This window comes from Callorhinus ursinus, unplaced genomic scaffold, assembly GCF_003265705.2.
Source record: "Callorhinus ursinus isolate GAN/ISIS: 27379988/994484 unplaced genomic scaffold, GSC_fseal_2.0 scaffold64, whole genome shotgun sequence".
Taxonomy (NCBI): domain Eukaryota; kingdom Metazoa; phylum Chordata; class Mammalia; order Carnivora; family Otariidae; genus Callorhinus; species Callorhinus ursinus.
The window spans coordinates 5,938,815-5,950,577 of NW_027397126.1; the positions used below are offsets into that span (position 1 = coordinate 5,938,815).

At 39.8% G+C, this 11,763-nt stretch overlaps 1 pseudogene; it reads left to right on the top strand.

The window, feature by feature from the left end:
• The first annotated feature begins 11,037 nt into the window (after positions 1–11,037).
• Positions 11,038–11,498, top strand: LOC141371280 (ADP-ribosylation factor 3 pseudogene; annotated as a pseudogene).
• Positions 11,499–11,763: the final 265 nt, after the last annotated feature.

The window sequence follows — 11,763 nt, forward strand, 5'->3', positions numbered from 1 at the left end:
AGGGATGGGGTGGCTGGGTTATAGACATTGGGGAGGGTATGTGCTATGGTGAGTGCTGTGAATTGTGTAAGACTGTTGAATCACAGACCTGTACCTCTGAAACAAATAATACATTATATGTTAAAAAAAAAAGGAAGAAGATGCTATGTAGTTTTTATGTCCTATAGGAAACTAAAATTAAAATTGCAGAACATCTGGAAAATGGTGATAATGAAAAGAACATGCATTGCAGGATTTGACCAAAACCATGTCAGAGAAAGGTATATCTTCATATAAAGTTACACCATTAAGTGTGAAAGAATAAAAATAAATAAAACAGAATAAATTCAATCACTAAAAATATACAAAGTTAACCAAAGCAGAAATAAATGATTAATAATGGGAAATCAGATATTAATTTCTTTTTAGAGAGAGCGAGCGAGCCAGCAGGAGGTGGGGAGAGGGAGAGAGAGAGAATCTTAAGCAGGTTCCACACCCAGTGCAGAGCCTGACATGGGGCTCCATCTCATGACCTGAGCCGAAATCAAGAGTCAGATGCTTAACTGACTGAGCCACCCAGGCGCCCCAGATATTAATGATTTTGAACATCAAAAAATGGTAGAGCAATTAAATACTTCCAAGAGTTTGTTGTGTGAAAAAAATCAAGATATAGAAAGCACTAGCTATTATAATCAGTAAAGAATTGAGAAATCACAAATAAAGAAAATTATAAATTACATAGAGAAAGTAATTTTACATATGAATAATGTTTTAAATGTAACAGAATAATCTGCAAAAATTTTATGCAAATAAACATAAAATTTTGGGTCAAATGACTTTATAGAACAATTACCAAAATTGATTCTTGATAATAATACTTAAGCAATCTACTAACAAATATCCATGGAAGAAACTGAAAATATTTCATAAAGAGCAAACCTTCTCCATAATTTCTTACCCATATAATTTCACAGATGAATTTTGTAAAACAGAGAAGACACAGATAATTCCATGGCTGTTTAATCAGGTACAAAATATAGAAAAAGAACTCAAGCTTCCAGTTTTTAATAAAGTCAGCATTCACAGACAGCAAAATTTGACAAACATAACAATGAAAACAAGAGAACAATCTCACTGTTTATTATTGATACCCAAAGCTTAAAGTATTCGGTACACCTTCCTATAGCATATTAAGAAACTATCAATCACTTTGTATCTGTTTCCTCACTTAAACAATGGGGAAATTAAACAACCTCATAGGAATTTTGTGAGGGTCAAATGAGGCAATCCATGTAAAGGACTTGGAGAATAGCCCCTGGTTCATAGTAAATGAATGGAGAGATGGATGAAGATGGAGATTACGTTTAGATTTATATTTAAGATTTATAATTAAGGTTTATGTATGTGAACACACATGCATACACATCATACCATGTTGCATGTCTCCTATGTTCCTATGTTTCAATCTCAAAGAGGTACTACTATCAAAAGAACATATATCTGCAGTCAAAAATGTGATTTAATAAAAGTGAGTGTTTTATTTGTATGTCTTAAACACTAAACTAAGGACGGAGTCCCCGGAGATACTTCTTCAAAGCTCTTTCTGTCCTTCTCTTATCTATTTCCCTCACATTTTAAAGCTATTTCCATGACTATGTCCTCAGAAAACCCTGAGACATGAGGGGCATCTGGGTGGCTCAGTAGGTTAAGCATCCAATTCTTGATTTCAGCTCAGGTTATGATCTCAGAGTTATGATGTCAGTGTTGTGAGACTGAGCCTTGCATCAGGCTCCACACTCAGTGGGGAGTCTGCTTGAGATTCTTTCCCTCTCCTCCTCCCTCTGCCTCTCCTCCTGCTCATGCAGGTGCATGTGCTCTCACTCACTCTAAGATAAATAAACCTTAATAAAAAGAAAACCCTGAGACGTGAACAAAGCTCATCAGTCCTGAAGTTTTCCCTCCTTACCATCACACCTCAATACTTCAGTGCTAGCTCTCCCTCTCCCTCAGTACGTAGCACTGATATGTATTTATTTGTTTATGTATTCACTGTCTTACTTGTTATAATGCAAGACCCATAAGCCAAGGACTTCATCTTGTTTCATGTTGCAACTTTGTTCCTAGAGGATATTTTCCCTGGGTATGGGATGGAGTTAGTTCTTAAGCTTATAAAATCAATGGCTTCCAATGAACAGGAATTCCATAAGCCAATTGGTAGAGAAACTGTCTTCTTGGTGCCAGCTCCAGCAGATCTAAACAGGATAGCTGCCCCTTTCCCTAACGAACCTTTGGATCACTTTAGCTAATGGAGTATTTCTAACATGAAAAATACATTCTTTGGGGAGAAATTAGCTGATTTTGGCAAGTGGGACACCATTTCCCCAGAACGCTTGAAGGTGAGAAAAATTCATGTATTCCCCAGTCTATCCTCAACCCAGTATCCTACAGGGTACTCGAGTACTACTTTCTCACCTGACAGAATCTAACCCACTTTCTCAAAGCCAAATTTGCTGGGTTAGTAAATCTCCTCCTGGGATGTATGTGCTTCATTGAAATCCATTGGAGCCACTCATCAGAGGACTTAATTGCCTGTCCCTGTGAGGCTGTCAGCCAAAAGAACCGTGTCACTGATTTTAAAGGCAAAAAGTGAGTGTCTGAAGTTGTTCTACTCTTAATGGATGGGGTGGATATGTCATCACTGACATTACCAAAAGTCATGCCTGTATAGGGAGCATAAAGTGTCCTTCTTGTAAATATAGAACTTCATTAGGGCATCTACTCACTGCTCTCTCACTTTTCCTTTCCAAAAGTGTTCTGCTATTTGTCATAATCAGGCCTATAGGTCTGACTTTGGCAAGCCTAAGCTTTCTGCAGGGTAGATTAAGCTTCAGAAGCAAAAAGTCAATCGAAACAACATCTTAGTTAAAAGACACCTGCAAGAGCACCTACTCCTCACATTCTGCAGATAAAAATGAATGAGAGTATGGAATGGCAATGCCTTTTCCCCAACATGCCACCACATTTGCAGGCTAATCTGAAGTAAATGCATGTAGACAATAAACAAAGATGAAGGTGGAACGGGATTCAACTGAGTGTCGCCAAAGAAGCCTCCTTTATGAAGGAAGCGACACATGTAAAACATCAGAACTTCTGATTTGAAATCTAAAATATAATCATTTCTGGAATTGGCAGAGTAAGGAATTCCAAATATTTATTCTTCCAGGAAAGCAAGGAAAATACTAGCAAAAATTGCAAAATCCACTCTTTCAAAGTACAGAAATTGACAAAAGGCTTGCAACAATTCAAGGAGTGTTTATTGAAGAAAAATGGCTGAATCGTAGCAGAAAGCATGAGCTTTATGGGACTTTAGTTGTCATATTCCCATCCCTCTCTCCCAAGCTCCACAACAGACTTGAACACTAACAGCTTCACAACCACAACAATTCTTAAAATCAGTCACTGTAGGGTGCAGAATGTGTTTGGAACTCCCCATATCACCCAATCCCCAAATAATTGTTACTATTCGACCTGTTTGGCAGTTCCCTGGAATAGCCGCATTTACCATACTTGTCTTTATTTGATATGATTCAGAGTTCTCTCAGGTGAAAAAGTCCTATCCCCAGGGTGTTTGTCAAAAACAACCAGCAGCAATTGTTTAATACTGCAGCTATATTAAGCAGTGATATCTGTTGGGACAAAGAAGAGATTGGGCAAAAGTTAAAAGAAATACTTGAAAAATGAGATATCCATAGAGGGCTTTGAAAAACTACACATTTTTTTTTTGAGGATCTACAAGTCAGTGCACATGTGTAGGGTTGTATGAGTGGCCAGAGAATATATGAACACACTCAAAGCTTTCACCTCAGACTGATCTTAGCTTTCACTTCCTACTTGTATAGAACCCTGACAGAACTGTCAACTGTTGCCTAAGAGTTTGAAGGCATGCCTAACCAAATATGTAGAAACCTTGAAAAAATCAGGGATAAATATTGGTTCAATCATTTAATTAAACCTTATTCAATCAATATCTTTCTACTTCATTTGCTTGGATTATCAGAAAACCAAACTGTGAAGTCAACGGAAAGACAGGAATTCAGTATAGCAGATAATGCACTCGATGAAAGATGCTGAGACCAGGAATTAGACTGAGATCTGTGTATGGGTCATATTTTGACATGTGAAATTTCACTTTTAAAGTCACCAAAGGTAGCTTATATTGCTACTGGATGTAGTTCTTTTCAGTCACCTGGATGGGTCAATAGAGAACAAGGATGTAGATAAACCCCTTTATTTACACAATGACCAACACCAAGGGAACTCTAAATGCCCTTTCACCGGCCTCAGATTCTTTTAGAGTTCCATTTGCCACAGGAATCACTAGGGAAGCCAAGGTACTACCACCAAAATGAAAGCAGTAAGCTAGTCTTATGCTTGGCCCAATTTGCTGCAACGCCAATGTTTTTGTTATTGTCATTGAATCTCCATTCTATACAAATTTACCTAACCCTATCCTAGCAGTTTTTAAGCATATAGGTAAAGAGGGGGATTATAGGACTTCACCAACAAGCAAAACCCATGAACTTGTTCAGTTTAATGGATCTTTATACCTCCCCAGAGAACAGTGAAAGGTACATGATTAAGGCCTGGTGTTTTAAGTTTTCCAGAACAAAGGGAATTTCCCCCAGTATTTAATAAAAAACTCTAAATAAAACTACTAGAAACTTTTAGAAAACAGATACCCACTATAAAAGTTAAAAAGAAAAAAAATGAATAGCACCTATATGCATTTCATTAAATTAATACACCCTCAACAGTCTCATGTCTCTCTCTCTCTCTCTCTCTCTCTCTCTGTCTCTCTCTCACACACACACACATGCACACACACTTAACTAACCTTTAAAAACTAGATAAGATTAGTAGAAAGTTATTTTGTATGCCAGGACCCTTACCCTTCATATAGAAAATTCTTCCCCAAATCCCATGCACCTCCATTTCAACCAGGAGGTTCTAAGGAAGCCCTCTGTTTTCATATCCCTTTCTCTTCAGTCATGGTTAACTGGTTTTGTGCAGCTAATCAAAGTGGGGCAGATATTAATACCCTGACTCACAACTACATGTCATTGATCCAGGGTTAGGAACATGACTGAAGTCTAGCCAAACAGAATCCTAAGTTGAATTCTTTTCCAAAATGCAACAGGGGGAAAAGAGATCCAGTCTCCTTCTGAGTATGATGCAGAACTGCTGGTGGATGCATTTCCTACAGTGTGGAGAAAATCAGGTTGAGTGAATAAAACCAACACAGAAAGAGAAGTAGAGATGAGAGATGGAGGGAAAACCTAGGTGATTTTGGAGTCCATTCCTCCAGCTGTCCTGGAGGCCATTTGAACCTTTGCCATTTCCATGGTTACATGAGCCTTAGAATAAATCCTCCTGCTTGCTTTAAGCTGGTTAGAATTAAGTTTCTGTCAGTAGTGACCAAAAATGTCCTGACTAATATGGAAAGAAATTTAACCATAGCCAAACTGGATAGAGAGGAAGGGAAGCATTAGGTAAAGAAGACTTCAGATAAAAGGTAATATGTTATCTGGATTTTGAAGTGAAGTAGACCAGTGCCCATCAGAGAATAAGGGAAAATAATATCATAGGCAGAATGACATCAATAGCCAAGATAGATGGGTGAGGACCAGACTTGCTAAGCTTTATGGGACATACATTCAGAGAAGTCCAGAATAAAATTCAAGTATATCTCAGGGGAGAAAACTAGCCTGCAGATAGGACTCTAACAGTTAAAACATCTAGTAGTTATTTGAAGCCGAGAGAGAAGACATCACCCGAGGAGAGAGTGCTATATGAAAAAGAGGCTTCCGACAGAACACTGAGGAGAACTGCATTTAATAGAGGAGGAGATCCAAGGGAGCTGGCACAGGCGCTAAGAAGAAAAAAGCAAAAATGGTAAGAAAACCAAAGAGAATAGTACCTCAGAAGCCGGGGCGGGGGGGAAGCACTAAATATACTACAGGATAGAGAATTAACATAAGAAACAAATTATGTGGGCAGGAAGATGTTAGAAGACTATTATCCTGGTCTAGGCAAGAGAAAATAAGGATGATGGTATGTACATAGTAGGCAGGAGATATTAGGTAAACATTTAGGTGTTTATGCTTTCAAGACTTAGTAATTATTTGGATGTAAAAGGTCAGAAAGAGGGCACCTGGGTGGCTCAGTCAGTTAAGAGCCTGACTCTTGGTTTCAACTGAGGTCATGATCTCAGGGTCATGAGATCAAGCCCCCCATCAGGCTCTGAGCTCAGCACAGTCTGTTTGAGATTCTCTTCCTCTCCCTCTGTCCCTCCCTTGGTTCGTGTGAGCACACGCTCTCTCTCTTTCTCTTTCTCTCTCTCAAATAAATAAATAAAATCTTTAAAAAAAAAGGGTCAGAGAGAGGAAGTTGGAGGATGTTGCACAGATTGCTGGCTAGGACTACTGTGTATATAATTAGTGCCATTCACTGAGCCAAGAAATATAGGCTGAGGAGCTGTTTGGTAGGAACAATGATAAGTTCACTTTTGGATACATTGATTTTTATTTATGTATTTTTATTTTTTTATTTTTATTTATTTTTTAAAAGATTTTATTTATTTATTGGACAGAGAGAGACACAGCTTGAGAGAGAACACAAGCAGGGGGAGTGGGAGAGGGAGAAGCAGGCTTCCCGCAGAGCAGGGAACCTGATGTGGGGCTCGATCCCAGGACCCTGGGATCACGACCTGAGCCAAAGGCAGACACTAAACAGCTGAGCCACCCAGGCGCCCCTATTTATGTAATTTTTAAAGATTTATTTATTTATCTCACAGAGAGAACACAGGGTGGGGGAGGGGCAGAGGGAGAAGGAGAGAGAGAATCTCAAGCAGACTCCACACTGAGCATGGAGCCCGTTGAGTGGCTCAAACTCACGACCCTGACATCAAGACCTCAGCAGAAACCAAGAGTTGGATGCTTAACCAACTGTGCCACCCAGGCGCCTCTGGATATGTTGGTTTTTAAAGTGCGTATTCTATATTCAAGTATATATGTCAAGTAGAGAGTTGAATATACAGTTTTGGAGCTCAAAGATCTGTGCTAGAGATCCAATGTTATGAGTCATCTGCTTATATTTGAACTCAAGGAGTATATGATTTTGCCTATGGCAAAAGTGAGAAGTGAGACATGAAGGGGAATAAAGAGATCCCTGAGGAACTCCAACATTTAAGGGCCAGCTAAATGATAATGAGTCCTCAGAGGAGAATTTTGAAAGAGCAACTACCAAAGGTTTCTTAGGATCCAAAGGAGTGCTCACGAGTAGTCAATTCTGTCATATGTATTAGAGCTATCTGGTGAAAAGAAGATGGAAACTATTACTTGGAGAAATATGGCAGTCATATGGTAACTATGAAGTAAGACATTTTTGAGGAAACACTGATGGTGGAGAAATAGGAAAAGACTGAAGTGGTTTAAAAAGTAAACAGATCATAAGGTAATGGAGATACAAATATAGGCAACTCTTGAGAAGTTTATCTCTAAAAGGAAGGAGAAATAAAGAACTAGCTGAAGGAGGAAACTTTTAGTGCTATTGTAAAAGCATGTATCTATTTTTTAATATAACTTCTCATTGATACTGGTGTGACAACAGATCATGAAGTGTCTTAAATGCTATCCTAAGGAGTTTGGAATTTTTTCCTGTAGACAATGTGGGACCATTGGGAATGATAAAAACAGATTTAGGTTTTAGTGAGAATAAGAGGGTTTTTAAGGATAAGATTAACAAAAAGAAACAAACTAGGTGACTATTACAACAATCCAGTTGAGAGGTAATAAATGTCTAAAATAAGGCCGTTGTGGCAGTACCTGAGTGGCTCAGTGGGTTAAGCGTCTGACTCTTGGTTTCAGCTCAGATCATGATTTCATGGATCCTCAGATCCAGCCCTGCATCAGGCTCCATGCTCAGCAGGGAGTCTGCTTGAGATTCTCTCCCTTTGCCCCTCCCCCCACTTGGGCGCACACGCACACTCTCTCAAATAAATGAATAGATCTTTAAAAAAAATAAAATAAGCCACTCGTAGTGTATTGAGGGATATCAATGAAATGTAATTAACAGGATATGGAGGTAAAACTAATGAAAATACTAAGGATAACCCATAAATATTACTCCTGAGTCGATGAGTCAATGGTGGTGTCACATACAGAACTGGGAACACAGGAGGGACGAGTTTATGAGTAAGGTAATGTTGGATTTGAATATACTGTGCTTGTGAAATACCCAAGTGAAAATGTGTACTAGATGTATGGGAGATGGAAGATGGAAAGAGATGATTAGGTAAAAGAATAACTGCACTTAAGGTGTTTCACTGTATAGAAGCCTGGTGTAAGCTCAATTTCAAAATCCAGGAACATTTTTTGTTTGAAGCTATATTTATGTTTTCATCTTCCTAGATTGAGTATATATAATCATAAAATATACAGTTTCATTAGTTGAAAAGGTTTGCCCTCTTTAGGAAACTGTGTATCAAGAGGTCTACACAAGAGTCATATAATTCAGTAAAATCCCAGGGGGTACTTCAGGGGAAAAATAACTACCAAAGAAACCAACACATTTAGACCGACAACTCTAAATGATGTATTTTTGTTTTCACTGAAAAATAAACAATTCTTTGGCTTGGTTTATTATTAATATCATCTCTTTCATATATGCTTGAAAATTACCCACCAAGACATAAATTCATCTTAAATATGCAGTACCCTATGTTTATGTTGATGGGTTTAGGTTGGCTGATTTTATGGAGCACTGGAATGTGCAAGCCTTTCAAATCAACTTCAGCTCATTTTATTTGAAAGAGTGAGTTTGTTAACACTTTAAATGAAATTTTGGGAAAATTACTGTATCACATTTGTTTCCTGAGTCAGAGTGACACAGAAGTCTGTATATGTATTTTATTCCTAACTGCCATCCCCCAAATCAAGGGACCCTAACTGGGAAACTTTATTGTTTGTATGCACGCTACCAAATTTTGACATGTGGCATAGACACAGTGTAATGCATACTCGTTTCCCCAATGATACGGTAGGTGTGAAACTCATTTCTGCTTACAAATAAAATATTTTTTTAAGTTTCTTAGTTACTTTAAAGATATTTTTTCTTAAATGTACTGTGTTATAGAAAGATTCTGCTGTGGTTGTGATTCATTAACTCTAGGCAATAATATATACGGCGTGAGAAGTACAGTAATACTTAATAGGGGAGATTGAGACTGACTGGAAATGCAAGTCTATGGGTGCCAAACAGTCTCCATGTGTGACCCTGAACCAAGCTATTGAACCTCTCCAAGCCACAGACTCTCCACACAATGCAAACATTAAGGTATTTGGAAACACTAGATAACTAACTGCATTCATAAATTCTTACCTTATGTCCCTGATCTGGGTTAAGTTCTGTTTCTCCATCCTCCTGGAGTAGTCTGAGGAACTTGATTACTGGCCTTACTACATTATTTTCAAAGGTTCTGTGCAGTCCACCTAGGTGGCTTAGTCAATTAAGCGTCTGCTTTCAGCTTGGGTCGTGATCCTAGGGTCCTGGGATTGAGCTCCACGTTGGGCTCCCTGCTTGGTGGGGAGCCTGCTTCTCCCTCCCTCCTGTTCATGCTCTCTCTCTCTCAAATAAATAAAATCTTAAAAAAAAAAAAAGGGTCTGTGCACAGGCCTGTACCATGAGAATTTATGTCTTATTCATCTGTTCATCATCCACACAAAGCAAAGGGCATAAAACCACAGTAGGTGCTCAGTAAAGCTTTATTACATTGAATATTTTCCCATTTTCAACCTATTGACCTAATTTGTATAGGATTAACCACTGGTCTTTGCAGGTCTACTAGCAGAGAAGATGTATCATTATCTATCCATTTTATTTTTTATTACTTTTTTATTTTAAAGATTTATTTATTTTAGAGAGAGAGCATGCACAAGCCGGGGGAGAGGTAGAGGAGGAGGGGCAGAGAGAGACTCTCAAACCAACTCCATGCTGAGCTCAGAGCCTGACGTGGGGCTCAGTCTCACAACCCTGATATCACAACCTGAGCCGAAAGCAACAGTAGGAGGCTTAACTAACTGAGCCACCCAGGCACCCATTATATATCCATTTTAAACATCAACTCCTCTAGAAGGTCAGAAGAGTTCTCATGTCAATCAGATTTTGTTGGTGAATTGCAATAGAAAGACCCTGTTATAACTGTTATTAATTCTGGCTGATTATATAGCTTAAAACCATATCATGCATAATAGATTTGGTTTCTGATATAAAATCTATGAAGGATGTAAGTGATGGGAAGGGAGAGTCAAGGCCCTCCAGTCTCAAGACAATCAGAAATGTACTCAAACCCAATCTTAGCATAGACAAACTAGCAATTAAAGGATGATTTTGAATAAAAATAAGTACAAATTTCTTTATTGAAGTTGAAGAAAAAGTGGGAAAACTTCAAAAATAAATGCATGCTCCAGAGCAGTTTTGCAGGAGTGAAAACAGACCACTGATATAGCATGCTGAAATGGGGGGGGGGGGAGATCAATTATTCATATTAATTTCAAGTCAATAATGTAGCAAGAATATATTGTGGCTATGGCAAAGTCAATGGTACTCTGTGGGCAATGCAAAGCTATAACAGATTCAGTACCTTCCCTCAAAATCTGGTCACCTAGGGAAATAAAGACACAAATGCAGGTCATTAGGATACCAAACAGACTGTAACGGATGCTAGAGCAGGGGTTCAAAGTACTACAGAAACACAGACAATAAGAGAAATTCATTTGACCAAGGACTGAGGGAAGGACTGACAAAGAAAGTAACATTTAAACTGCACAGTCCCTTGCAGGGCAGATAGTATTTTGACAAGAAGACACGAGGGGGGTGGGAGCGAAACAAACGCCTGGCTCAGAGCAGTGGCCTCACCGCGATCTGCAGGGGTTTCTCTGGCTGGTGTTGCTCCCCCTTCCCCCATCTACAGCATGGGAAATACCTTCTAGAACCCCTTTTTGGCAAAAAAAGAAATGCACATTCTCATGGTGGGTCCAGATGCTGCGGGGAAGACCACCATCCTGTACAAACTGAAGCTGGGTTGAAACCGTGACCACCGTTCCCACCAGAGGCTTCACCGTGGGAACCGTGGAGGACAAGACCATCAGCTTCACCGTGTGGGACATGGGCAGCCAGGACAAGATCCAGCCTCTGTGGCGCCACTGCTTCCAGAACACACAAGGTCTCATCTTCGTGGTTGGTGGCAACGACAGAGAGCAGGACCTCCCCAACGTCATGAATGCGGCTGAGATCGCGGACAAGCTGGGGCCGCGGTCCCTGCGCCACAGGAACCGGTACGTTCAGGCCACCTGTGCCACCCGCGGGCCCGGGCTTTAGGAGGGACTGGACTGGCTGTCCAATCAGCTCCGGAACCAGAAGTGAGCCACCGACCCGCCCCACTGCCCCCCTTCCACCCTGCTTTACTCTCCTGCGGTGTGAGCGCCAGAAGCTGTCTCCACGGTCGGTCACAGCATGTTTCACCAGGCTGTCATTGTGCAGACGCTGCCTTGCAGCCGGGTTTTTATTTAATGTAAACAGCTTTTGTTCCCAGTGAGGCTGTTTCTGGTACTCCTGTGCGGTATTACTCAGCTTTTTTTATTGTAAAGAGAGAATCAACCCATGTTCAATACTGAGAAGGGATGTTAGACACACGGGGCCTCCGGGACTCGCTGTGTCGGACCAGGC